General features: G+C 45.0%; 18 non-coding genes across 18 annotated transcripts; 12 read left to right on the top strand and 6 right to left on the bottom strand.

The window, feature by feature from the left end:
- Positions 1–408: 408 nt before the first annotated feature.
- On the bottom strand, positions 409–481 carry TRNAR-ACG (transfer RNA arginine (anticodon ACG)). Its single transcript has one exon. It is a non-coding gene; the product is annotated as a tRNA-Arg (tRNA).
- A 714-nt stretch (positions 482–1195) lies between these two features.
- LOC144765055 (U6 spliceosomal RNA) lies at positions 1196–1302 on the top strand. The gene has a single exon (XR_013597072.1). It is a non-coding gene; the product is annotated as a U6 spliceosomal RNA (small nuclear RNA).
- A 1796-nt stretch (positions 1303–3098) lies between these two features.
- LOC144765071 (U6 spliceosomal RNA) lies at positions 3099–3205 on the top strand. The gene has a single exon (XR_013597087.1). It is a non-coding gene; the product is annotated as a U6 spliceosomal RNA (small nuclear RNA).
- A 1010-nt stretch (positions 3206–4215) lies between these two features.
- On the bottom strand, positions 4216–4288 carry TRNAH-AUG (transfer RNA histidin (anticodon AUG)). Its single transcript has one exon. It is a non-coding gene; the product is annotated as a tRNA-His (tRNA).
- Positions 4289–5002: 714 nt separating this feature from the next.
- On the top strand, positions 5003–5109 carry LOC144765083 (U6 spliceosomal RNA). The gene has a single exon (XR_013597098.1). It is a non-coding gene; the product is annotated as a U6 spliceosomal RNA (small nuclear RNA).
- A 1019-nt stretch (positions 5110–6128) lies between these two features.
- TRNAH-AUG (transfer RNA histidin (anticodon AUG)) lies at positions 6129–6201 on the bottom strand. Its single transcript has one exon. It is a non-coding gene; the product is annotated as a tRNA-His (tRNA).
- A 714-nt stretch (positions 6202–6915) lies between these two features.
- Positions 6916–7022, top strand: LOC144765215 (U6 spliceosomal RNA). The gene has a single exon (XR_013597222.1). It is a non-coding gene; the product is annotated as a U6 spliceosomal RNA (small nuclear RNA).
- Positions 7023–8817: 1795 nt separating this feature from the next.
- Positions 8818–8924, top strand: LOC144765082 (U6 spliceosomal RNA). Its single transcript, XR_013597097.1, has one exon. It is a non-coding gene; the product is annotated as a U6 spliceosomal RNA (small nuclear RNA).
- Positions 8925–9943: 1019 nt separating this feature from the next.
- On the bottom strand, positions 9944–10016 carry TRNAR-ACG (transfer RNA arginine (anticodon ACG)). Its single transcript has one exon. It is a non-coding gene; the product is annotated as a tRNA-Arg (tRNA).
- A 716-nt stretch (positions 10017–10732) lies between these two features.
- On the top strand, positions 10733–10839 carry LOC144765117 (U6 spliceosomal RNA). Its single transcript, XR_013597130.1, has one exon. It is a non-coding gene; the product is annotated as a U6 spliceosomal RNA (small nuclear RNA).
- A 1796-nt stretch (positions 10840–12635) lies between these two features.
- Positions 12636–12742, top strand: LOC144765070 (U6 spliceosomal RNA). The gene has a single exon (XR_013597086.1). It is a non-coding gene; the product is annotated as a U6 spliceosomal RNA (small nuclear RNA).
- A 980-nt stretch (positions 12743–13722) lies between these two features.
- Positions 13723–13795, bottom strand: TRNAH-AUG (transfer RNA histidin (anticodon AUG)). The gene has a single exon. It is a non-coding gene; the product is annotated as a tRNA-His (tRNA).
- A 714-nt stretch (positions 13796–14509) lies between these two features.
- LOC144765006 (U6 spliceosomal RNA) lies at positions 14510–14616 on the top strand. Its single transcript, XR_013597024.1, has one exon. It is a non-coding gene; the product is annotated as a U6 spliceosomal RNA (small nuclear RNA).
- Positions 14617–16411: 1795 nt separating this feature from the next.
- Positions 16412–16518, top strand: LOC144765107 (U6 spliceosomal RNA). Its single transcript, XR_013597120.1, has one exon. It is a non-coding gene; the product is annotated as a U6 spliceosomal RNA (small nuclear RNA).
- A 1020-nt stretch (positions 16519–17538) lies between these two features.
- TRNAH-AUG (transfer RNA histidin (anticodon AUG)) lies at positions 17539–17611 on the bottom strand. The gene has a single exon. It is a non-coding gene; the product is annotated as a tRNA-His (tRNA).
- A 714-nt stretch (positions 17612–18325) lies between these two features.
- On the top strand, positions 18326–18432 carry LOC144765081 (U6 spliceosomal RNA). Its single transcript, XR_013597096.1, has one exon. It is a non-coding gene; the product is annotated as a U6 spliceosomal RNA (small nuclear RNA).
- Positions 18433–20239: 1807 nt separating this feature from the next.
- On the top strand, positions 20240–20346 carry LOC144765022 (U6 spliceosomal RNA). The gene has a single exon (XR_013597040.1). It is a non-coding gene; the product is annotated as a U6 spliceosomal RNA (small nuclear RNA).
- Positions 20347–22143: 1797 nt separating this feature from the next.
- On the top strand, positions 22144–22250 carry LOC144765021 (U6 spliceosomal RNA). The gene has a single exon (XR_013597039.1). It is a non-coding gene; the product is annotated as a U6 spliceosomal RNA (small nuclear RNA).
- Positions 22251–22255: the final 5 nt, after the last annotated feature.

The raw sequence follows: 22255 nt of genomic DNA, 5'->3' as shown, positions 1-22255 counted from the left end.
TCTCCTTAGCTGTGCTTCTGCCTGGCTACTGGGGCTACCAGTTGTAGGCCTGCAGCCCACAAGGAGCTGGTTTGTCCCTCTCACACATGTAAATGGGTAAGCATTCAATTGCACACACCTGCCTGCGTCCACAGACCCTTGCACACACACTTTTGTCAACAAGCTTTTTTTGTAGTTAAGAGAATCAGGGACCCATGTTGAAATACAAAAGCAGCACACCACGTGACGGCCATCACATAGAGTCCAGCAGCAAATGGGAAACGTTTAACTAGCCGTGGTCCTATTACTGCAGCTCTACCGTGGAACATCTGCTGGATGAGTCCTCCTGGAGAATATTGAACCTACAACAAGTCTGAGGTAAATAAGAATTCCACAGGAATATAATGAAACAGGGACCTACAACTCTTACGAGCCAGATAGGAGTCGAACCTACAATCTTCTGATCCGTGGTCAGACGCGTTATCCATTGCGCCACTGGCCCTATGTAGGCATACCCATCCTTTTGTCCTTAAGAGGGCTAGAAAGTGTGTGTGTGTGTGTGTGAAGGCACAAGGAAACCCATCTGACCTGCTGAAAGTCTGTTCTGTGAGGGTTTCCTAAGTTGTACAAAGGACTTTAGGAGAAGGAAGGACCTAAAATCTAGGCGAAATGGTCCTAGATCCAAGGAAATCTTTTAGATCAGGCTCAGTTTCTTAAATAGTCTGCATTAACATAATCAGTTCCCGGTCTGTGTGGGGCTGAGCTTGTGAACTCCTTAGTAATTAGGCGGATACAACAAAAAGGGGTTTAATATTACAATACAGGTTAAAATTCAGACACCTTGTCGTAGGCTCACCTTGTCCGGGGACCCAGGCATGCTGCCTTTCCACTCTCAGAGCACTTCAACTAACCTACTGTGCAGCTGTTTCACCTTTAATATCACTGTTCCACAGGCAGCGTGATGTCACAATGCTCCTTGTCTGTAGCCCAAACCATGAGCCTTTGCAACCCTGACATAATCTACATACTTACGGTGTGTGAAGTCTTGGACCACAAATGCAGAGAAGAATAATAGATTGCTACTCTTCAGACATTTTTGCCCATTGGTTCAGATTTGAATGCTTACTGGCCATCTGAGCATCTCTGCCAGGCCACCCTATGTCTAGAGACTGTAGATTTAGAGAGTTTATAAACATTGTCAGTTCATCAATAAAGTGTGCTCGCTTTGGCAGCACATATACTAAAATTGGAACGATACAGAGAAGATTAGCATGGCCCCTGCGCAAGGATGACACGCAAATTCGTGAAGCGTTCCATATTTTAAACAGTTTTTAGGAGAGAAATCTTTTTTGTTTTCAGGACTAATTAAAATAATAAAGCAGGTTCCAGTCCTGTGTCATGTAATATGTATTTTTCAATTAGTCTCTCCTCAACATTTTTAATGTATTTGCCTTGCAGTAAAAAAGGTGCGCTCTATGTCCAGCTGCATTTAGCAAGGAAGCCTGCAGGACTTCTGGGACTTTTCTTTCTCTTTTTCAGCCTCCCTGTCATTATTCTTCACCACCCCTAAATCTATACTGCTACCAGTGATGAGTTGCTTTGTGGGAAGCAGGACAAAGAGAAGGGCAGGGCCTATGCAAATGATGGCCTCAGGGATGTCTGGGAGTCCCTTTCAGCAGTACTGTTAAAATCTGCCTTGCAACCAGATTGGTCGGTTAAGCTGAAAAACACCATGCCAGATTGGGCACCAGGTCTCTAGGCGCTTGGAAGACATATTGGGTCTACATCCCTCAGTTTCTGAGCTCCAAGAAATGTTCACCCTCCACCCTAATAGAGAGGTCTTGGCCGATCGTGGCCGAGAGGGGCTGAGAGGGGAAAAAGGTAGCAGGGCAAGATGCTCATGGTTCTGCTTTAATAATGGACCAACTTCCTCTCTCTCCTTAGCTGTGCTTCTGCCTGGCTACTGGGGCTACCAGTTGTAAGCCTGCAGCCCACAAGGAGCTGGTTTGTCCCTCTCACACATGTAAATGGGTAAGCATTCAATTGCACACACCTCCCTGCGTCCACAGACCCTTGCACACACACTTTTGTCAACAAGCTTTTTTTGTAGTTAAGAGAATCAGGGACCCATGTTGAAATACAAAAGCAGCACACCACGTGACGGCCATCACATAGAGTCCAGCAGCAAATGGGAAACGTTTAACTAGCCGTGGTCCTATTACTGCAGCTCTACCGTAGAACATCTGCTGGATGAGTCCTCCTGGAGAATATTGAACCTACAACAAGTCTGAGGTAAATAGGAATATAATGAAACAGGGACCTACAACTCTTCCAAGCCAGATAGGAGTCGAACCTACAATCTTCTGATCCGTAGTCAGACGCGTTATCCGTTGCACCACTGGCCCTATGTAGACATGCCCATCCTTTTGTCCTTAAGAGGGCTAGAAAGTGTGTGTGTGTGTGTGTGAAGGCACAAGGAAACCCATCTGACCTCCTGAAAGTCTGTTCTGTGAGGGTTTCCTAAGTTGTACAAAGGACTTTAGGAGAAGGAAGGACCTAAAATCTAGGCGAAATGGTCCTAGATCCAAGGAAATCTTTTAGATCAGGCTCAGTTTCTTAAATAGTCTGCATTAACATAATCAGTTCCCGGTCTTTGTGGGGCTGTGCTTGTGAACTCCTTAGTAATTAGGCGGATACAACAAAAAGGGGTTTAATATTACAATACAGGTTAAAATTCAGACACCTTGTCGTAGGCTCACCTTGTCCGGGGACCCAGGCATGCTGCCTTTCCACTCTCAGAGCACTTCACCTAACCTACTGTGCTGCTGTTTCACCTTTAATATCACTGTTCCACAGGCAGCGTGATGTCACAATGCTCCTTGTCTGTAGCCCAAACCATGAGCCTTTGCAACCCTGACATAATCTACATACTTACGGTGTGTGAAGTCTTGGACCACAAATGCAGAGAAGAATAATAGATTGCTACTCTTCAGACATTTTTGCCCATTGGTTCAGATTTGAATGCTTACTGGCCATCTGAGCATCTTTGCCAGGCCACCCTATGTCTAGAGACTGTAGATTTAGAGAGTTTATAAACATTGTCAGTTCATCAATAAAGTGTGCTCGCTTTGGCAGCACATATACTAAAATTGGAACGATACAGAGAAGATTAGCATGGCCCCTGCGCAAGGATGACACGCAAATTCGTGAAGCATTCCATATTTTAAACAGTTTTTAGGAGAGAAATCTTTTTTGTTTTCAGGACTAATTAAAATAATAAAGCAGGTTCCATTCCTGTGTCATGTAATATGTATTTTTCAATTAGTCTCTCCTCAACATTTTTAATGTATTTGCCTTGCAGTAAAAAAGGTGCGCTCTATGTCCAGCTGCATTTAGCAAGGAAGCCTGCAGGACTTCTGGGACTTTTCTTTCTCTTTTTCAGCCTCCCTGTCATTATTCTTCACCACCCCTAAATCTATACTGCTACCAGTGATGAGTTGCTTTGTGGGAAGCAGGACAAAGAGAAGGGCAGGGCCTATGCAAATGATGGCCTCAGGGATGTCTGGGAGTCCCTTTCAGCAGTACTGTTCAAATCTGCCTTGCAACCAGATTGGTCGGTTAAGCTGAAAAACACCATGCCAGATTGGGCACCAGGTCTCTAGGCGCTTGGAAGACATATTGGGTCTACATCCCTCAGTTTCTGAGGTCCAAGAAATGTTCACCCTCCACCCGAATAGAGAGGTCTTGGCCGATCGTGGCTGAGAGGGGAAAAAGGTAGCAGGGCAAGATGCTCATGGTTCTGCTTTAATAATGGACCAACTTCCTCTCTCTCCTTAGCTGTGCTTCTGCCTGGCTACTGGGGCTACCAGTTGTAGGCCTGCAGCCCACAAGGAGCTGGTTTGTCCCTCTCACACATGTAAATGGGTAAGCATTCAATTGCACACACCTGCCTGCGTCCACAGACCCTTGCACACACACTTTTGTCAACAAGCTTTTTTTGTAGTTAAGAGAATCAGGGACCCATGTTGAAATACAAAAGCAGCACACCACGTGACGGCCATCACATAGAGTCCAGCAGCAAATGGGAAACGTTTAACTAGCCGTGGTCCTATTACTGCAGCTCTACCGTGGAACATCTGCTGGATGAGTCCTCCTGGAGAATATTGAACCTACAACAAGTCTGAGGTAAATAAGAATTCCACAGGAATATACTGAAACAGGGACCTACAACTCTTACGAGCCAGATAGGAGTCGAACCTACAATCTTCTGATCCATGGTCAGACGCGTTATCCATTGCGCCACTGGCCCTATGTAGACATACCGATCCTTTTGTCCTTAAGAGGGCTAGAAAGTGTGTGTGTGTGTGTGTGAAGGCACAAGGAAACCCATCTGACCTGCTGAAAGTCTGTTCTGTGAGGGTTTCCTAAGTTGTACAAAGGACTTTAGGAGAAGGAAGGACCTAAAATCTAGGCGAAATGGTCCTAGATCCAAGGAAATCTTTTAGATCAGGCTCAGTTTCTTAAATAGTCTGCATTAACATAATCAGTTCCCGGTCTGTGTGGGGCTGAGCTTGTGAACTCCTTAGTAATTAGGCGGATACAACAAAAAGGGGTTTAATATTACAATACAGGTTAAAATTCAGACACCTTGTCGTAGGCTCACCTTGTCCGGGGACCCAGGCATGCTGCCTTTCCACTCTCAGAGCACTTCACCTAACCTACTGTGCAGCTGTTTCACCTTTAATATCACTCTTCCACAGGCAGCGTGATGTCACAATGCTCCTTGTCTGTAGCCCAAACCATGAGCCTTTGCAACCCTGACATAATCTACATACTTACGGTGTGTGAAGTCTTGGACCACAAATGCAGAGAAGAATAATAGATTGCTACTCTTCAGACATTTTTGCCCATTGGTTCAGATTTGAATGCTTACTGGCCATCTGAGCATCTCTGCCAGGCCACCCTATGTCTAGAGACTGTAGATTTAGAGAGTTTATAAACATTGTCAGTTCATCAATAAAGTGTGCTTGCTTTGGCAGCACATATACTAAAATTGGAACGATACAGAGAAGATTAGCATGGCCCCTGCGCAAGGATGACACGCAAATTCGTGAAGCGTTCCATATTTTAAACAGTTTTTAGGAGAGAAATCTTTTTTGTTTTCAGGACTAATTAAAATAATAAAGCAGGTTCCAGTCCTGTGTCATGTAATATGTATTTTTCAATTAGTCTCTCCTCAACATTTTTAATGTATTTGCCTTGCAGTAAAAAAGGTGCGCTCTATGTCCAGCTGCATTTAGCAAGGAAGCCTGCAGGACTTCTGGGACTTTTCTTTCTCTTTTTCAGCCTCCCTGTCATTATTCTTCACCACCCCTAAATCTATACTGCTACCAGTGATGAGTTGCTTTGTGGGAAGCAGGACAAAGAGAAGGGCAGGGCCTATGCAAATGATGGCCTCAGGAATGTCTGGGAGTCCCTTTCAGCAGTACTGTTAAAATCTGCCTTGCAACCAGATTGGTCGGTTAAGCTGAAAAACACCATGCCAGATTGGGCACCAGGTCTCTAGGCGCTGGAAGACATATTGGGTCTACATCCCTCAGTTTCTGAGCTCCAAGAAATGTTCACCCTCCACCCTAATAGAGAGGTCTTGGCCGATCGTGGCCGATCGTGGCTGAGAGGGGAAAAAGGTAGCAGGGCAAGATGCTCATGGTTCTGCTTTAATAATGGACCAACTTCCTCTCTCTCCTTAGCTGTGCTTCTGCCTGGCTACTGGGGCTACCAGTTGTAGGCCTGCAGCCCACAAGGAGCTGGTTTGTCCCTCTCACACATGTAAATGGGTAAGCATTCGATTGCACACACTTGCCTGCGTCCACAGACCCTTGCACACACACTTTTGTCAACAAGCTTTTTTTGTAGTTAAGAGAATCAGGGACCCATGTTGAAATACAAAAGCAGCACACCACGTGACGGCCATCACATAGAGTCCAGCAGCAAATGGGAAACGTTTAACTAGCCGTGGTCCTATTACTGCAGCTCTACCGTGGAACATCTGCTGGATGAGTCCTCCTGGAGAATATTGAACCTACAACAAGTCTGAGGTAAATAAGAATTCCACAGGAATATAATGAAACAGGGACCTACAACTCTTACGAGCCAGATAGGAGTCGAACCTACAATCTTCTGATCCATGGTCAGACGCGTTATCCATTGCGCCACTGGCCCTATGTAGACATACCCATCCTTTTGTCCTTAAGAGGGCTAGAAAGTGTGTGTGTGTGTGTGTGAAGGCACAAGGAAACCCATCTGACCTGCTGAAAGTCTGTTCTGTGAGGGTTTCCTAAGTTGTACAAAGGACTTTAGGAGAAGGAAGGACCTAAAATCTAGGCGAAATGGTCCTAGATCCAAGGAAATCTTTTAGATCAGGCTCAGTTTCTTAAATAGTCTGCATTAACATAATCAGTTCCCGGTCTGTGTGGGGCTGAGCTTGTGAACTCCTTAGTAATTAGGCGGATACAACAAAAAGGGGTTTAATATTACAATACAGGTTAAAATTCAGACACCTTGTCGTAGGCTCACCTTGTCCGGGGACCCAGGCATGCTGCCTTTCCACTCTCAGAGCACTTCACCTAACCTACTGTGCAGCTGTTTCACCTTTAATATCACTGTTCCACAGGCAGCGTGATGTCACAATGCTCCTTGTCTGTAGCCCAAACCATGAGCCTTTGCAACCCTGACATAATCTACATACTTACGGTGTGTGAAGTCTTGGACCACAAATGCAGAGAAGAATAATAGATTGCTACTCTTCAGACATTTTTGCCCATTGGTTCAGATTTGAATGCTTACTGGCCATCTGAGCATCTCTGCCAGGCCACCCTATGTCTAGAGACTGTAGATTTAGAGAGTTTATAAACATTGTCAGTTCATCAATAAAGTGTGCTCGCTTTGGCAGCACATATACTAAAATTGGAACGATACAGAGAAGATTAGCATGGCCCCTGCACAAGGACGACACGCAAATTCGTGAAGCGTTCCATATTTTAAACAGTTTTTAGGAGAGAAATCTTTTTTGTTTTCAGGACTAATTAAAATAATAAAGCAGGTTCCAGTCCTGTGTCATGTAATATGTATTTTTCAATTAGTCTCTCCTCAACATTTTTAATGTATTTGCCTTGCAGTAAAAAAGGTGCGCTCTATGTCCTGCTGCATTTAGCAAGGAAGCCTGCAGGACTTCTGGGACTTTTCTTTCTCTTTTTCAGCCTCCCTGTCATTATTCTTCACCACCCCTAAATCTATACTGCTACCAGTGATGTGTTGCTTTGTGGGAAGCAGGACAAAGAGAAGGGCAGGGCCTATGCAAATGATGGCCTCAGGGATGTCTGGGAGTCCCTTTCAGCAGTACTGTTAAAATCTGCCTTGCAACCAGATTGGTCGGTTAAGCTGAAAAACACCATGCCAGATTGGGCACCAGGTCTCTAGGCGCTTGGAAGACATATTGGGTCTACATCCCTCAGTTTCTGAGCTCCAAGAAATGTTCACCCTCCACCCTAATAGAGAGGTCTTGGCCGATCGTGGCCGAGAGGGGCTGAGAGGGGAAAAAGGTAGCAGGGCAAGATGCTCATGGTTCTGCTTTAATAATGGACCAACTTCCTCTCTCTCCTTAGCTGTGCTTCTGCCTGGCTACTGGGGCTACCAGTTGTAAGCCTGCAGCCCACAAGGAGCTGGTTTGTCCCTCTCACACATGTAAATGGGTAAGCATTCAGTTGCACACACCTCCCTGCGTCCACAGACCCTTGCACACACACTTTTGTCAACAAGCTTTTTTTGTAGTTAAGAGAATCAGGGACCCATGTTGAAATACAAAAGCAGCACACCACGTGACGGCCATCACATAGAGTCCAGCAGCAAATGGGAAACGTTTAACTAGCCGTGGTCCTATTACTGCAGCTCTACCGTAGAACATCTGCTGGATGAGTCCTCCTGGAGAATATTGAACCTACAACAAGTCTGAGGTAAATAGGAATATAATGAAACAGGGACCTACAACTCTTCCGAGCCAGATAGGAGTCGAACCTAAAATCTTCTGATCCGTAGTCAGACGCGTTATCCGTTGCGCCACTGGCCCTATGTAGACATGCCCATCCTTTTGTCCTTAAGAGGGCTAGAAAGTGTGTGTGTGTGTGTGTGAAGGCACAAGGAAACCCATCTGACCTCCTGAAAGTCTGTTCTGTGAGGGTTTCCTAAGTTGTACAAAGGACTTTAGGAGAAGGAAGGACCTAAAATCTAGGCGAAATGGTCCTAGATCCAAGGAAATCTTTTAGATCAGGCTCAGTTTCTTAAATAGGCTGCATTAACATAATCAGTTCCCGGTCTTTGTGGGGCTGAGCTTGTGAACTCCTTAGTAATTAGGCGGATACAACAAAAAGGGGTTTAATATTACAATACAGGTTAAAATTCAGACACCTTGTCGTAGGCTCACCTTGTCCGGGGACCCAGGCATGCTGCCTTTCCACTCTCAGAGCACTTCACCTAACCTACTGTGCTGCTGTTTCACCTTTAATATCACTGTTCCACAGGCAGCGTGATGTCACAATGCTCCTTGTCTGTAGCCCAAACCATGAGCCTTTGCAACCCTGACATAATCTACATACTTACGTGTGTGAAGTCTTGGACCACAAATGCAGAGAAGAATAATAGATTGCTACTCTTCAGACATTTTTGCCCATTGGTTCAGATTTGAATGCTTACTGGCCATCTGAGCATCTCTGCCAGGCCACCCTATGTCTAGAGTCTGTAGATTTAGAGAGTTTATAAACATTGTCAGTTCATCAATAAAGTGTGCTTGCTTTGGCAGCACATATACTAAAATTGGAACGATACAGAGAAGATTAGCATGGCCCCTGCGCAAGGATGACACGCAAATTCGTGAAGCGTTCCATATTTTAAACAGTTTTTAGGAGAGAAATCTTTTTTGTTTTCAGGACTAATTAAAATAATAAAGCAGGTTCCAGTCCTGTGTCATGTAATATGTATTTTTCAATTAGTCTCTCCTCAACATTTTTAATGTATTTGCCTTGCAGTAAAAAAGGTGCGCTCTATGTCCAGCTGCATTTAGCAAGGAAGCCTGCAGGACTTCTGGGACTTTTCTTTCTCTTTTTCAGCCTCCCTGTCATTATTCTTCACCACCCCTAAATCTATACTGCTACCAGTGATGAGTTGCTTTGTGGGAAGCAGGACAAAGAGAAGGGCAGGGCCTATGCAAATGATGGCCTCAGGAATGTCTGGGAGTCCCTTTCAGCAGTACTGTTAAAATCTGCCTTGCAACCAGATTGGTCGGTTAAGCTGAAAAACACCATGCCAGATTGGGCACCAGGTCTCTAGGCGCTGGAAGACATATTGGGTCTACATCCCTCAGTTTCTGAGCTCCAAGAAATGTTCACCCTCCACCCTAATAGAGAGGTCTTGGCCGATCGTGGCCGATCGTGGCTGAGAGGGGAAAAAGGTAGCAGGGCAAGATGCTCATGGTTCTGCTTTAATAATGGACCAACTTCCTCTCTCTCCTTAGCTGTGCTTCTGCCTGGCTACTGGGGCTACCAGTTGTAGGCCTGCAGCCCACAAGGAGCTGGTTTGTCCCTCTCACACATGTAAATGGGTAAGCATTCGATTGCACACACCTGCCTGCGTCCACAGACCCTTGCACACACACTTTTGTCAACAAGCTTTTTTTGTAGTTAAGAGAATCAGGGACCCATGTTGAAATACAAAAGCAGCACACCACGTGACGGCCATCACATAGAGTCCAGCAGCAAATGGGAAACGTTTAACTAGCCGTGGTCCTATTACTGCAGCTCTACCGTGGAACATCTGCTGGATGAGTCCTCCTGGAGAATATTGAACCTACAACAAGTCTGAGGTAAATAAGAATTCCACAGGAATATAATGAAACAGGGACCTACAACTCTTACGAGCCAGATAGGAGTCGAACCTACAATCTTCTGATCCGTGGTCAGACGCGTTATCCATTGCGCCACTGGCCCTATGTAGGCATACCCATCCTTTTGTCCTTAAGAGGGCTAGAAAGTGTGTGTGTGTGTGTGTGTGAAGGCACAAGGAAACCCATCTGACCTGCTGAAAGTCTGTTCTGTGAGGGTTTCCTAAGTTGTACAAAGGACTTTAGGAGAAGGAAGGACCTAAAATCTAGGCGAAATGGTCCTAGATCCAAGGAAATCTTTTAGATCAGGCTCAGTTTCTTAAATAGTCTGCATTAACATAATCAGTTCCCGGTCTGTGTGGGGCTGAGCTTGTGAACTCCTTAGTAATTAGGCGGATACAACAAAAAGGGGTTTAATATTACAATACAGGTTAAAATTCAGACACCTTGTCGTAGGCTCACCTTGTCCGGGGACCCAGGCATGCTGCCTTTCCACTCTCAGAGCACTTCAACTAACCTACTGTGCAGCTGTTTCACCTTTAATATCACTGTTCCACAGGCAGCGTGATGTCACAATGCTCCTTGTCTGTAGCCCAAACCATGAGCCTTTGCAACCCTGACATAATCTATATACTTACGGTGTGTGAAGTCTTGGACCACAAATGCAGAAAAGAATAATAGATTGCTACTCTTCAGACATTTTTGCCCATTGGTTCAGATTTGAATGCTTACTGGCCATCTGAGCATCTCTGCCAGGCCACCCTATGTCTAGAGACTGTAGATTTAGAGAGTTTATAAACATTGTCAGTTCATCAATAAAGTGTGCTCGCTTTGGCAGCACATATACTAAAATTGGAACGATACAGAGAAGATTAGCATGGCCCCTGCGCAAGGATGACACGCAAATTCATGAAGCGTTCCATATTTTAAACAGTTTTTAGGAGAGAAATCTTTTTTGTTTTCAGGACTAATTAAAATAATAAAGCAGGTTCCAGTCCTGTGTCATGTAATATGTATTTTTCAATTAGTCTCTCCTCAACATTTTTAATGTATTTGCCTTGCAGTAAAAAAGGTGCGCTCTATGTCCAGCTGCATTTAGCAAGGAAGCCTGCAGGACTTCTGGGACTTTTCTTTCTCTTTTTCAGCCTCCCTGTCATTATTCTTCACCACCCCTAAATCTATACTGCTACCAGTGATGAGTTGCTTTGTGGGAAGCAGGACAAAGAGAAGGGCAGGGCCTATGCAAATGATGGCCTCAGGGATGTCTGGGAGTCCCTTTCAGCAGTACTGTTAAAATCTGCCTTGCAACCAGATTGGTCGGTTAAGCTGAAAAACACCATGCCAGATTGGGCACCAGGTCTCTAGGCGCTTGGAAGACATATTGGGTCTACATCCCTCAGTTTCTGAGCTCCAAGAAATGTTCACCCTCCACCCTAATAGAGAGGTCTTGGCCGATCGTGGCCGAGAGGGGCTGAGAGGGGAAAAAGGTAGCAGGGCAAGATGCTCATGGTTCTGCTTTAATAATGGACCAACTTCCTCTCTCTCCTTAGCTGTGCTTCTGCCTGGCTACTGGGGCTACCAGTTGTAAGCCTGCAGCCCACAAGGAGCTGGTTTGTCCCTCTCACACATGTAAATGGGTAAGCATTCAATTGCACACACCTCCCTGCGTCCACAGACCCTTGCACACACACTTTTGTCAACAAGCTTTTTTTGTAGTTAAGAGAATCAGGGACCCATGTTGAAATACAAAAGCAGCACACCACGTGACGGCCATCACATAGAGTCCAGCAGCAAATGGGAAACGTTTAACTAGCCGTGGTCCTATTACTGCAGCTCTACCGTAGAACATCTGCTGGATGAGTCCTCCTGGAGAATATTGAACCTACAACAAGTCTGAGGTAAATAGGAATATAATGAAACAGGGACCTACAACTCTTCCAAGCCAGATAGGAGTCGAACCTACAATCTTCTGATCCGTAGTCAGACGCGTTATCCGTTGCACCACTGGCCCTATGTAGACATGCCCATCCTTTTGTCCTTAAGAGGGCTAGAAAGTGTGTGTGTGTGTGTGTGAAGGCACAAGGAAACCCATCTGACCTCCTGAAAGTCTGTTCTGTGAGGGTTTCCTAAGTTGTACAAAGGACTTTAGGAGAAGGAAGGACCTAAAATCTAGGCGAAATGGTCCTAGATCCAAGGAAATCTTTTAGATCAGGCTCAGTTTCTTAAATAGTCTGCATTAACATAATCAGTTCCCGGTCTTTGTGGGGCTGTGCTTGTGAACTCCTTAGTAATTAGGCGGATACAACAAAAAGGGGTTTAATATTACAATACAGGTTAAAATTCAGACACCTTGTCGTAGGCTCACCTTGTCCGGGGACCCAGGCATGCTGCCTTTCCACTCTCAGAGCACTTCACCTAACCTACTGTGCTGCTGTTTCACCTTTAATATCACTGTTCCACAGGCAGCGTGATGTCACAATGCTCCTTGTCTGTAGCCCAAACCATGAGCCTTTGCAACCCTGACATAATCTACATACTTACGGTGTGTGAAGTCTTGGACCACAAATGCAGAGAAGAATAATAGATTGCTACTCTTCAGACATTTTTGCCCATTGGTTCAGATTTGAATGCTTACTGGCCATCTGAGCATCTTTGCCAGGCCACCCTATGTCTAGAGACTGTAGATTTAGAGAGTTTATAAACATTGTCAGTTCATCAATAAAGTGTGCTCGCTTTGGCAGCACATATACTAAAATTGGAACGATACAGAGAAGATTAGCATGGCCCCTGCGCAAGGATGACACGCAAATTCGTGAAGCATTCCATATTTTAAACAGTTTTTAGGAGAGAAATCTTTTTTGTTTTCAGGACTAATTAAAATAATAAAGCAGGTTCCATTCCTGTGTCATGTAATATGTATTTTTCAATTAGTCTCTCCTCAACATTTTTAATGTATTTGCCTTGCAGTAAAAAAGGTGCGCTCTATGTCCAGCTGCATTTAGCAAGGAAGCCTGCAGGACTTCTGGGACTTTTCTTTCTCTTTTTCAGCCTCCCTGTCATTATTCTTCACCACCCCTAAATCTATACTGCTACCAGTGATGAGTTGCTTTGTGGGAAGCAGGACAAAGAGAAGGGCAGGGCCTATGCAAATGATGGCCTCAGGGATGTCTGGGAGTCCCTTTCAGCAGTACTGTTAAAATCTGCCTTGCAACCAGATTGGTCGGTTAAGCTGAAAAACACCATGCCAGATTGGGCACCAGGTCTCTAGGCGCTTGGAAGACATATTGGGTCTACATCCCTCAGTTTCTGAGGTCCAAGAAATGTTCACCCTCCACCCGAATAGAGAGGTCTTGGCCGATCGTGGCTGAGAGGGGAAAAAGGTAGCAGGGCAAGATGCTCATGGTTCTGCTTTAATAATGGACCAACTTCCTCTCTCTCCTTAGCTGTGCTTCTGCCTGGCTACTGGGGCTACCAGTTGTAGGCCTGCAGCCCACAAGGAGCTGGTTTGTCCCTCTCACACATGTAAATGGGTAAGCATTCAATTGCACACACACTTTTGTCAACAAGCTTTTTTTGTAGTTAAGAGAATCAGGGACCCATGTTGAAATACAAAAGCAGCACACCACGTGACGGCCATCACATAGAGTCCAGCAGCAAATGGGAAACGTTTAACTAGCCGTGGTCCTATTACTGCAGCTCTACCGTGGAACATCTGCTGGATGAGTCCTCCTGGAGAATATTGAACCTACAACAAGTCTGAGGTAAATAAGAATTCCACAGGAATATAATGAAACAGGGACCTACAACTCTTACGAGCCAGATAGGAGTCGAACCTACAATCTTCTGATCCATGGTCAGACGCGTTATCCATTGCGCCACTGGCCCTATGTAGACATACCCATCCTTTTGTCCTTAAGAGGGCTAGAAAGTGTGTGTGTGTGTGTGTGAAGGCACAAGGAAACCCATCTGACCTGCTGAAAGTCTGTTCTGTGAGGGTTTCCTAAGTTGTACAAAGGACTTTAGGAGAAGGAAGGACCTAAAATCTAGGCGAAATGGTCCTAGATCCAAGGAAATCTTTTAGATCAGGCTCAGTTTCTTAAATAGTCTGCATTAACATAATCAGTTCCCGGTCTGTGTGGGGCTGAGCTTGTGAACTCCTTAGTAATTAGGCGGATACAACAAAAAGGGGTTTAATATTACAATACAGGTTAAAATTCAGACACCTTGTCGTAGGCTCACCTTGTCCGGGGACCCAGGCATGCTGCCTTTCCACTCTCAGAGCACTTCACCTAACCTACTGTGCAGCTGTTTCACCTTTAATATCACTGTTCCACAGGCAGCGTGATGTCACAATGCTCCTTGTCTGTAGCCCAAACCATGAGCCTTTGCAACCCTGACATAATCTACATACTTACGGTGTGTGAAGTCTTGGACCACAAATGCAGAGAAGAATAATAGATTGCTACTCTTCAGACATTTTTGCCCATTGGTTCAGATTTGAATGCTTACTGGCCATCTGAGCATCTCTGCCAGGCCACCCTATGTCTAGAGACTGTAGATTTAGAGAGTTTATAAACATTGTCAGTTCATCAATAAAGTGTGCTCGCTTTGGCAGCACATATACTAAAATTGGAACGATACAGAGAAGATTAGCATGGCCCCTGCACAAGGATGACACGCAAATTCGTGAAGCGTTCCATATTTTAAACAGTTTTTAGGAGAGAAATCTTTTTTGTTTTCAGGACTAATTAAAATAATAAAGCAGGTTCCAGTCCTGTGTCATGTAATATGTATTTTTCAATTAGTCTCTCCTCAACATTTTTAATGTATTTGCCTTGCAGTAAAAAAGGTGCGCTCTATGTCCTGCTGCATTTAGCAAGGAAGCCTGCAGGACTTCTGGGACTTTTCTTTCTCTTTTTCAGCCTCCCTGTCATTATTCTTCACCACCCCTAAATCTATACTGCTACCAGTGATGTGTTGCTTTGTGGGAAGCAGGACAAAGAGAAGGGCAGGGCCTATGCAAATGATGGCCTCAGGGATGTCTGGGAGTCCCTTTCAGCAGTACTGTTAAAATCTGCCTTGCAACCAGATTGGTCGGTTAAGCTGAAAAACACCATGCCAGATTGGGCACCAGGTCTCTAGGCGCTTGGAAGACATATTGGGTCTACATCCCTCAGTTTCTGAGCTCCAAGAAATGTTCACCCTCCACCCTAATAGAGAGGTCTTGGCCGATCGTGGCCGAGAGGGGCTGAGAGGGGAAAAAGGTAGCAGGGCAAGATGCTCATGGTTCTGCTTTAATAATGGACCAACTTCCTCTCTCTCCTTAGCTGTGCTTCTGCCTGGCTACTGGGGCTACCAGTTGTAAGCCTGCAGCCCACAAGGAGCTGGTTTGTCCCTCTCACACATGTAAATGGGTAAGCATTCAGTTGCACACACCTCCCTGCGTCCACAGACCCTTGCACACACACTTTTGTCAACAAGCTTTTTTTGTAGTTAAGAGAATCAGGGACCCATGTTGAAATACAAAAGCAGCACACCACGTGACGGCCATCACATAGAGTCCAGCAGCAAATGGGAAACGTTTAACTAGCCGTGGTCCTATTACTGCAGCTCTACCGTAGAACATCTGCTGGATGAGTCCTCCTGGAGAATATTGAACCTACAACAAGTCTGAGGTAAATAGGAATATAATGAAACAGGGACCTACAACTCTTCCGAGCCAGATAGGAGTCGAACCTAAAATCTTCTGATCCGTAGTCAGACGCGTTATCCGTTGCGCCACTGGCCCTATGTAGACATGCCCATCCTTTTGTCCTTAAGAGGGCTAGAAAGTGTGTGTGTGTGTGTGTGAAGGCACAAGGAAACCCATCTGACCTCCTGAAAGTCTGTTCTGTGAGGGTTTCCTAAGTTGTACAAAGGACTTTAGGAGAAGGAAGGACCTAAAATCTAGGCGAAATGGTCCTAGATCCAAGGAAATCTTTTAGATCAGGCTCAGTTTCTTAAATAGGCTGCATTAACATAATCAGTTCCCGGTCTTTGTGGGGCTGAGCTTGTGAACTCCTTAGTAATTAGGCGGATACAACAAAAAGGGGTTTAATATTACAATACAGGTTAAAATTCAGACACCTTGTCGTAGGCTCACCTTGTCCGGGGACCCAGGCATGCTGCCTTTCCACTCTCAGAGCACTTCACCTAACCTACTGTGCTGCTGTTTCACCTTTAATATCACTGTTCCACAGGCAGCGTGATGTCACAATGCTCCTTGTCTGTAGCCCAAACCATGAGCCTTTGCAACCCTGACATAATCTACATACTTACGTGTGTGAAGTCTTGGACCACAAATGCAGAGAAGAATAATAGATTGCTACTCTTCAGACATTTTTGCCCATTGGTTCAGATTTGAATGCTTACTGGCCATCTGAGCATCTCTGCCAGGCCACCCTATGTCTAGAGTCTGTAGATTTAGAGAGTTTATAAACATTGTCAGTTCATCAATAAAGTGTGCTTGCTTTGGCAGCACATATACTAAAATTGGAACGATACAGAGAAGATTAGCATGGCCCCTGCGCAAGGATGACACGCAAATTTGTGAAGCGTTCCATATTTTAAACAGTTTTTAGGAGAGAAATCTTTTTTGTTTTCAGGACTAATTAAAATAATAAAGCAGGTTCCAGTCCTGTGTCATGTAATATGTATTTTTCAATTAGTGTCTCCTCAACATTTTTTATGTATTTGCCTTGCAGTAAAAAAGGTACGCTCTATGTCCAGCTGCATTTAGCAAGGAAGCCTGCAGGACTTCTGGGACTTTTCTTTCTCTTTTTCAGCCTCCCTGTCATTATTCTTCACCACCCCTAAATCTATACTGCTACCAGTGATGAGTTGCTTTGTGGGAAGCAGGACAAAGAGAAGGGCAGGGCCTATGCAAATGATGGCCTCAGGAATGTCTGGGAGTCCCTTTCAGCAGTACTGTTAAAATCTGCCTTGCAACCAGATTGGTCGGTTAAGCTGAAAAACACCATGCCAGATTGGGCACCAGGTCTCTAGGCGCTTGGAAGACATATTGGGTCTACATCCCTCAGTTTCTGAGCTCCAAGAAATGTTCACCCTCCACCCTAATAGAGAGGTCTTGGCCGATCGTGGCCGATCGTGGCTGAGAGGGGAAAAAGGTAGCAGGGCAAGATGCTCATGGTTCTGCTTTAATAATGGACCAACTTCCTCTCTCTCCTTAGCTGTGCTTCTGCCTGGCTACTGGGGCTACCAGTTGTAGGCCTGCAGCCCACAAGGAGCTGGTTTGTCCCTCTCACACATGTAAATGGGTAAGCATTCGATTGCACACACCTGCCTGTGTCCACAGACCCTTGCACACACACTTTTGTCAACAAGCTTTTTTTGTAGTTAAGAGAATCAGGGACCCATGTTGAAATACAAAAGCAGCACACCACGTGACGGCCATCACATAGAGTCCAGCAGCAAATGGGAAACGTTTAACTAGCCGTGGTCCTATTACTGCAGCTCTACCGTGGAACATCTGCTGGATGAGTCCTCCTGGAGAATATTGAACCTACAACAAGTCTGAGGTAAATAAGAATTCCACAGGAATATAATGAAACAGGGACCTACAACTCTTACGAGCCAGATAGGAGTCGAACCTACAATCTTCTGATCCATGGTCAGACGCGTTATCCATTGCGCCACTGGCCCTATGTAGACATACCCATCCTTTTGTCCTTAAGAGGGCTAGAAAGTGTGTGTGTGTGTGTGTGAAGGCACAAGGAAACCCATCTGACCTGCTGAAAGTCTGTTCTGTGAGGGTTTCCTAAGTTGTACAAAGGACTTTAGGAGAAGGAAGGACCTAAAATCTAGGCGAAATGGTCCTAGATCCAAGGAAATCTTTTAGATCAGGCTCAGTTTCTTAAATAGTCTGCATTAACATAATCAGTTCCCGGTCTGTGTGGGGCTGAGCTTGTGAACTCCTTAGTAATTAGGCGGATACAACAAAAAGGGGTTTAATATTACAATACAGGTTAAAATTCAGACACCTTGTCGTAGGCTCACCTTGTCCGGGGACCCAGGCATGCTGCCTTTCCACTCTCAGAGCACTTCACCTAACCTACTGTGCAGCTGTTTCACCTTTAATATCACTCTTCCACAGGCAGCGTGATGTCACAATGCTCCTTGTCTGTAGCCCAAACAATGAGCCTTTGCAACCCTGACATAATCTACATACTTACGGTGTGTGAAGTCTTGGACCACAAATGCAGAGAAGAATAATAGATTGCTACTCTTCAGACATTTTTGCCCATTGGTTCAGATTTGAATGCTTACTGGCCATCTGAGCATCTCTGCCAGGCCACCCTATGTCTAGAGACTGTAGATTTAGAGAGTTTATAAACATTGTCAGTTCATCAATAAAGTGTGCTTGCTTTGGCAGCACATATACTAAAATTGGAACGATACAGAGAAGATTAGCATGGCCCCTGCGCAAGGATGACACGCAAATTCGTGAAGCGTTCCATATTTTAAACAGTTTTTAGGAGAGAAATCTTTTTTGTTTTCAGGACTAATTAAAATAATAAAGCAGGTTCCAGTCCTGTGTCATGTAATATGTATTTTTCAATTAGTCTCTCCTCAACATTTTTAATGTATTTGCCTTGCAGTAAAAAAGGTGCGCTCTATGTCCAGCTGCATTTAGCAAGGAAGCCTGCAGGACTTCTGGGACTTTTCTTTCTCTTTTTCAGCCTCCCTGTCATTATTCTTCACCACCCCTAAATCTATACTGCTACCAGTGATGAGTTGCTTTGTGGGAAGCAGGACAAAGAGAAGGGCAGGGCCTATGCAAATGATGGCCTCAGGAATGTCTGGGAGTCCCTTTCAGCAGTACTGTTAAAATCTGCCTTGCAACCAGATTGGTCGGTTAAGCTGAAAAACACCATGCCAGATTGGGCACCAGGTCTCTAGGCGCTTGGAAGACATATTGGGTCTACATCCCTCAGTTTCTGAGCTCCAAGAAATGTTCACCCTCCACCCTAATAGAGAGGTCTTGGCCGATCGTGGCCGATCGTGGCTGAGAGGGGAAAAAGGTAGCAGGGCAAGATGCTCATGGTTCTGCTTTAATAATGGACCAACTTCCTCTCTCTCCTTAGCTGTGCTTCTGCCTGGCTACTGGGGCTACCAGTTGTAGGCCTGCAGCCCACAAGGAGCTGGTTTGTCCCTCTCACACATGTAAATGGGTAAGCATTCGATTGCACACACCTGCCTGCGTCCACAGACCCTTGCACACACACTTTTGTCAACAAGCTTTTTTTGTAGTTAAGAGAATCAGGGACCCATGTTGAAATACAAAAGCAGCACACCACGTGACGGCCATCACATAGAGTCCAGCAGCAAATGGGAAACGTTTAACTAGCCGTGGTCCTATTACTGCAGCTCTACCGTGGAACATCTGCTGGATGAGTCCTCCTGGAGAATATTGAACCTACAACAAGTCTGAGGTAAATAAGAATTCCACAGGAATATAATGAAACAGGGACCTACAACTCTTACGAGCCAGATAGGAGTCAAACCTACAATCTTCTGATCCATGATCAGACGCGTTATCCATTGCGCCACTGGCCCTATGTAGACATACCCATCCTTTTGTCCTTAAGAGGGCTAGAAAGTGTGTGTGTGTGTGTGTGAAGGCACAAGGAAACCCATCTGACCTGCTGAAAGTCTGTTCTGTGAGGGTTTCCTAAGTTGTACAAAGGACTTTAGGAGAAGGAAGGACCTAAAATCTAGGCGAAATGGTCCTAGATCCAAGGAAATCTTTTAGATCAGGCTCAGTTTCTTAAATAGTCTGCATTAACATAATCAGTTCCCGGTCTGTGTGGGGCTGAGCTTGTGAACTCCTTAGTAATTAGGCGGATACAACAAAAAGGGGTTTAATATTACAATACAGGTTAAAATTCAGACACCTTGTCGTAGGCTCACCTTGTCCGGGGACCCAGGCATGCTGCCTTTCCACTCTCAGAGCACTTCACCTAACCTACTGTGCAGCTGTTTCACCTTTAATATCACTGTTCCACAGGCAGCGTGATGTCACAATGCTCCTTGTCTGTAGCCCAAACCATGAGCCTTTGCAACCCTGACATAATCTACATACTTACGGTGTGTGAAGTCTTGGACCACAAATGCAGAGAAGAATAATAGATTGCTACTCTTCAGACATTTTTGCCCATTGGTTCAGATTTGAATGCTTACTGGCCATCTGAGCATCTCTGCCAGGCCACCCTATGTCTAGAGACTGTAGATTTAGAGAGTTTATAAACATTGTCAGTTCATCAATAAAGTGTGCTTGCTTTGGCAGCACATATACTAAAATTGGAACGATACAGAGAAGATTAGCATGGCCCCTGCACAAGGATGACACGCAAATTCGTGAAGCGTTCCATATTTTAAACAGTTTTTAGGAGAGAAATCTTTTTTGTTTTCAGGACTAATTAAAATAATAAAGCAGGTTCCAGTCCTGTGTCATGTAATATGTATTTTTCAATTAGTCTCTCCTCAACATTTTTAATGTATTTGCCTTGCAGTAAAAAAGGTGCGCTCTATGTCCTGCTGCATTTAGCAAGGAAGCCTGCAGGACTTCTGGGACTTTTCTTTCTCTTTTTCAGCCTCCCTGTCATTATTCTTCACCACCCCTAAATCTATACTGCTACCAGTGATGAGTTGCTTTGTGGGAAGCAGGACAAAGAGAAGGGCAGGGCCTATGCAAATGATGGCCTCAGGGATGTCTGGGAGTCCCTTTCAGCAGTACTGTTAAAATCTGCCTTGCAACCAGATTGGTCGGTTAAGCTGAAAAACACCATGCCAGATTGGGCACCAGGTCTCTAGGCGCTTGGAAGACATATTGGGTCTACATCCCTCAGTTTCTGAGCTCCAAGAAATGTTCACCCTCCACCCTAATAGAGAGGTCTTGGCCGATCGTGGCCGAGAGGGGAAAAAGGTAGCAGGGCAAGATGCTCATGGTTCTGCTTTAATAATGGACCAACTTCCTCTCTCTCCTTAGCTGTGCTTCTGCCTGGCTACTGGGGCTACCAGTTGTAAGCCTGCAGCCCACAAGGAGCTGGTTTGTCCCTCTCACACATGTAAATGGGTAAGCATTCAGTTGCACACACCTCCCTGCGTCCACAGACCCTTGCACACACACTTTTGTCAACAAGCTTTTTTTGTAGTTAAGAGAATCAGGGACCCATGTTGAAATACAAAAGCAGCACACCACGTGACGGCCATCACATAGAGTCCAGCAGCAAATGGGAAACGTTTAACTAGCCGTGGTCCTATTACTGCAGCTCTACCGTGGAACATCTGCTGGATGAGTCCTCCTGGAGAATATTGAACCTACAACAAGTCTGAGGTAAATAAGAATTCCACAGGAATATAATGAAACAGGGACCTACAACTCTTACGAGCCAGATAGGAGTCAAACCTACAATCTTCTGATCCATGATCAGACGCGTTATCCATTGCGCCACTGGCCCTATGTAGACATACCCATCCTTTTGTCCTTAAGAGGGCTAGAAAGTGTGTGTGTGTGTGTGTGAAGGCACAAGGAAACCCATCTGACCTGCTGAAAGTCTGTTCTGTGAGGGTTTCCTAAGTTGTACAAAGGACTTTAGGAGAAGGAAGGACCTAAAATCTAGGCGAAATGGTCCTAGATCCAAGGAAATCTTTTAGATCAGGCTCAGTTTCTTAAATAGTCTGCATTAACATAATCAGTTCCCGGTCTGTGTGGGGCTGAGCTTGTGAACTCCTTAGTAATTAGGCGGATACAACAAAAAGGGGTTTAATATTACAATACAGGTTAAAATTCAGACACCTTGTCGTAGGCTCACCTTGTCCGGGGACCCAGGCATGCTGCCTTTCCACTCTCAGAGCACTTCACCTAACCTACTGTGCAGCTGTTTCACCTTTAATATCACTGTTCCACAGGCAGCGTGATGTCACAATGCTCCTTGTCTGTAGCCCAAACCATGAGCCTTTGCAACCCTGACATAATCTACATACTTACGGTGTGTGAAGTCTTGGACCACAAATGCAGAGAAGAATAATAGATTGCTACTCTTCAGACATTTTTGCCCATTGGTTCAGATTTGAATGCTTACTGGCCATCTGAGCATCTCTGCCAGGCCACCCTATGTCTAGAGACTGTAGATTTAGAGAGTTTATAAACATTGTCAGTTCATCAATAAAGTGTGCTTGCTTTGGCAGCACATATACTAAAATTGGAACGATACAGAGAAGATTAGCATGGCCCCTGCACAAGGATGACACGCAAATTCGTGAAGCGTTCCATATTTTAAACAG

Source organism: Lissotriton helveticus, chromosome 6 (genome assembly GCF_964261635.1).
Source record: "Lissotriton helveticus chromosome 6, aLisHel1.1, whole genome shotgun sequence".
NCBI lineage: Eukaryota > Metazoa > Chordata > Amphibia > Caudata > Salamandridae > Lissotriton > Lissotriton helveticus.
This window is presented reverse-complemented; position numbering and strand designations above follow the sequence as displayed.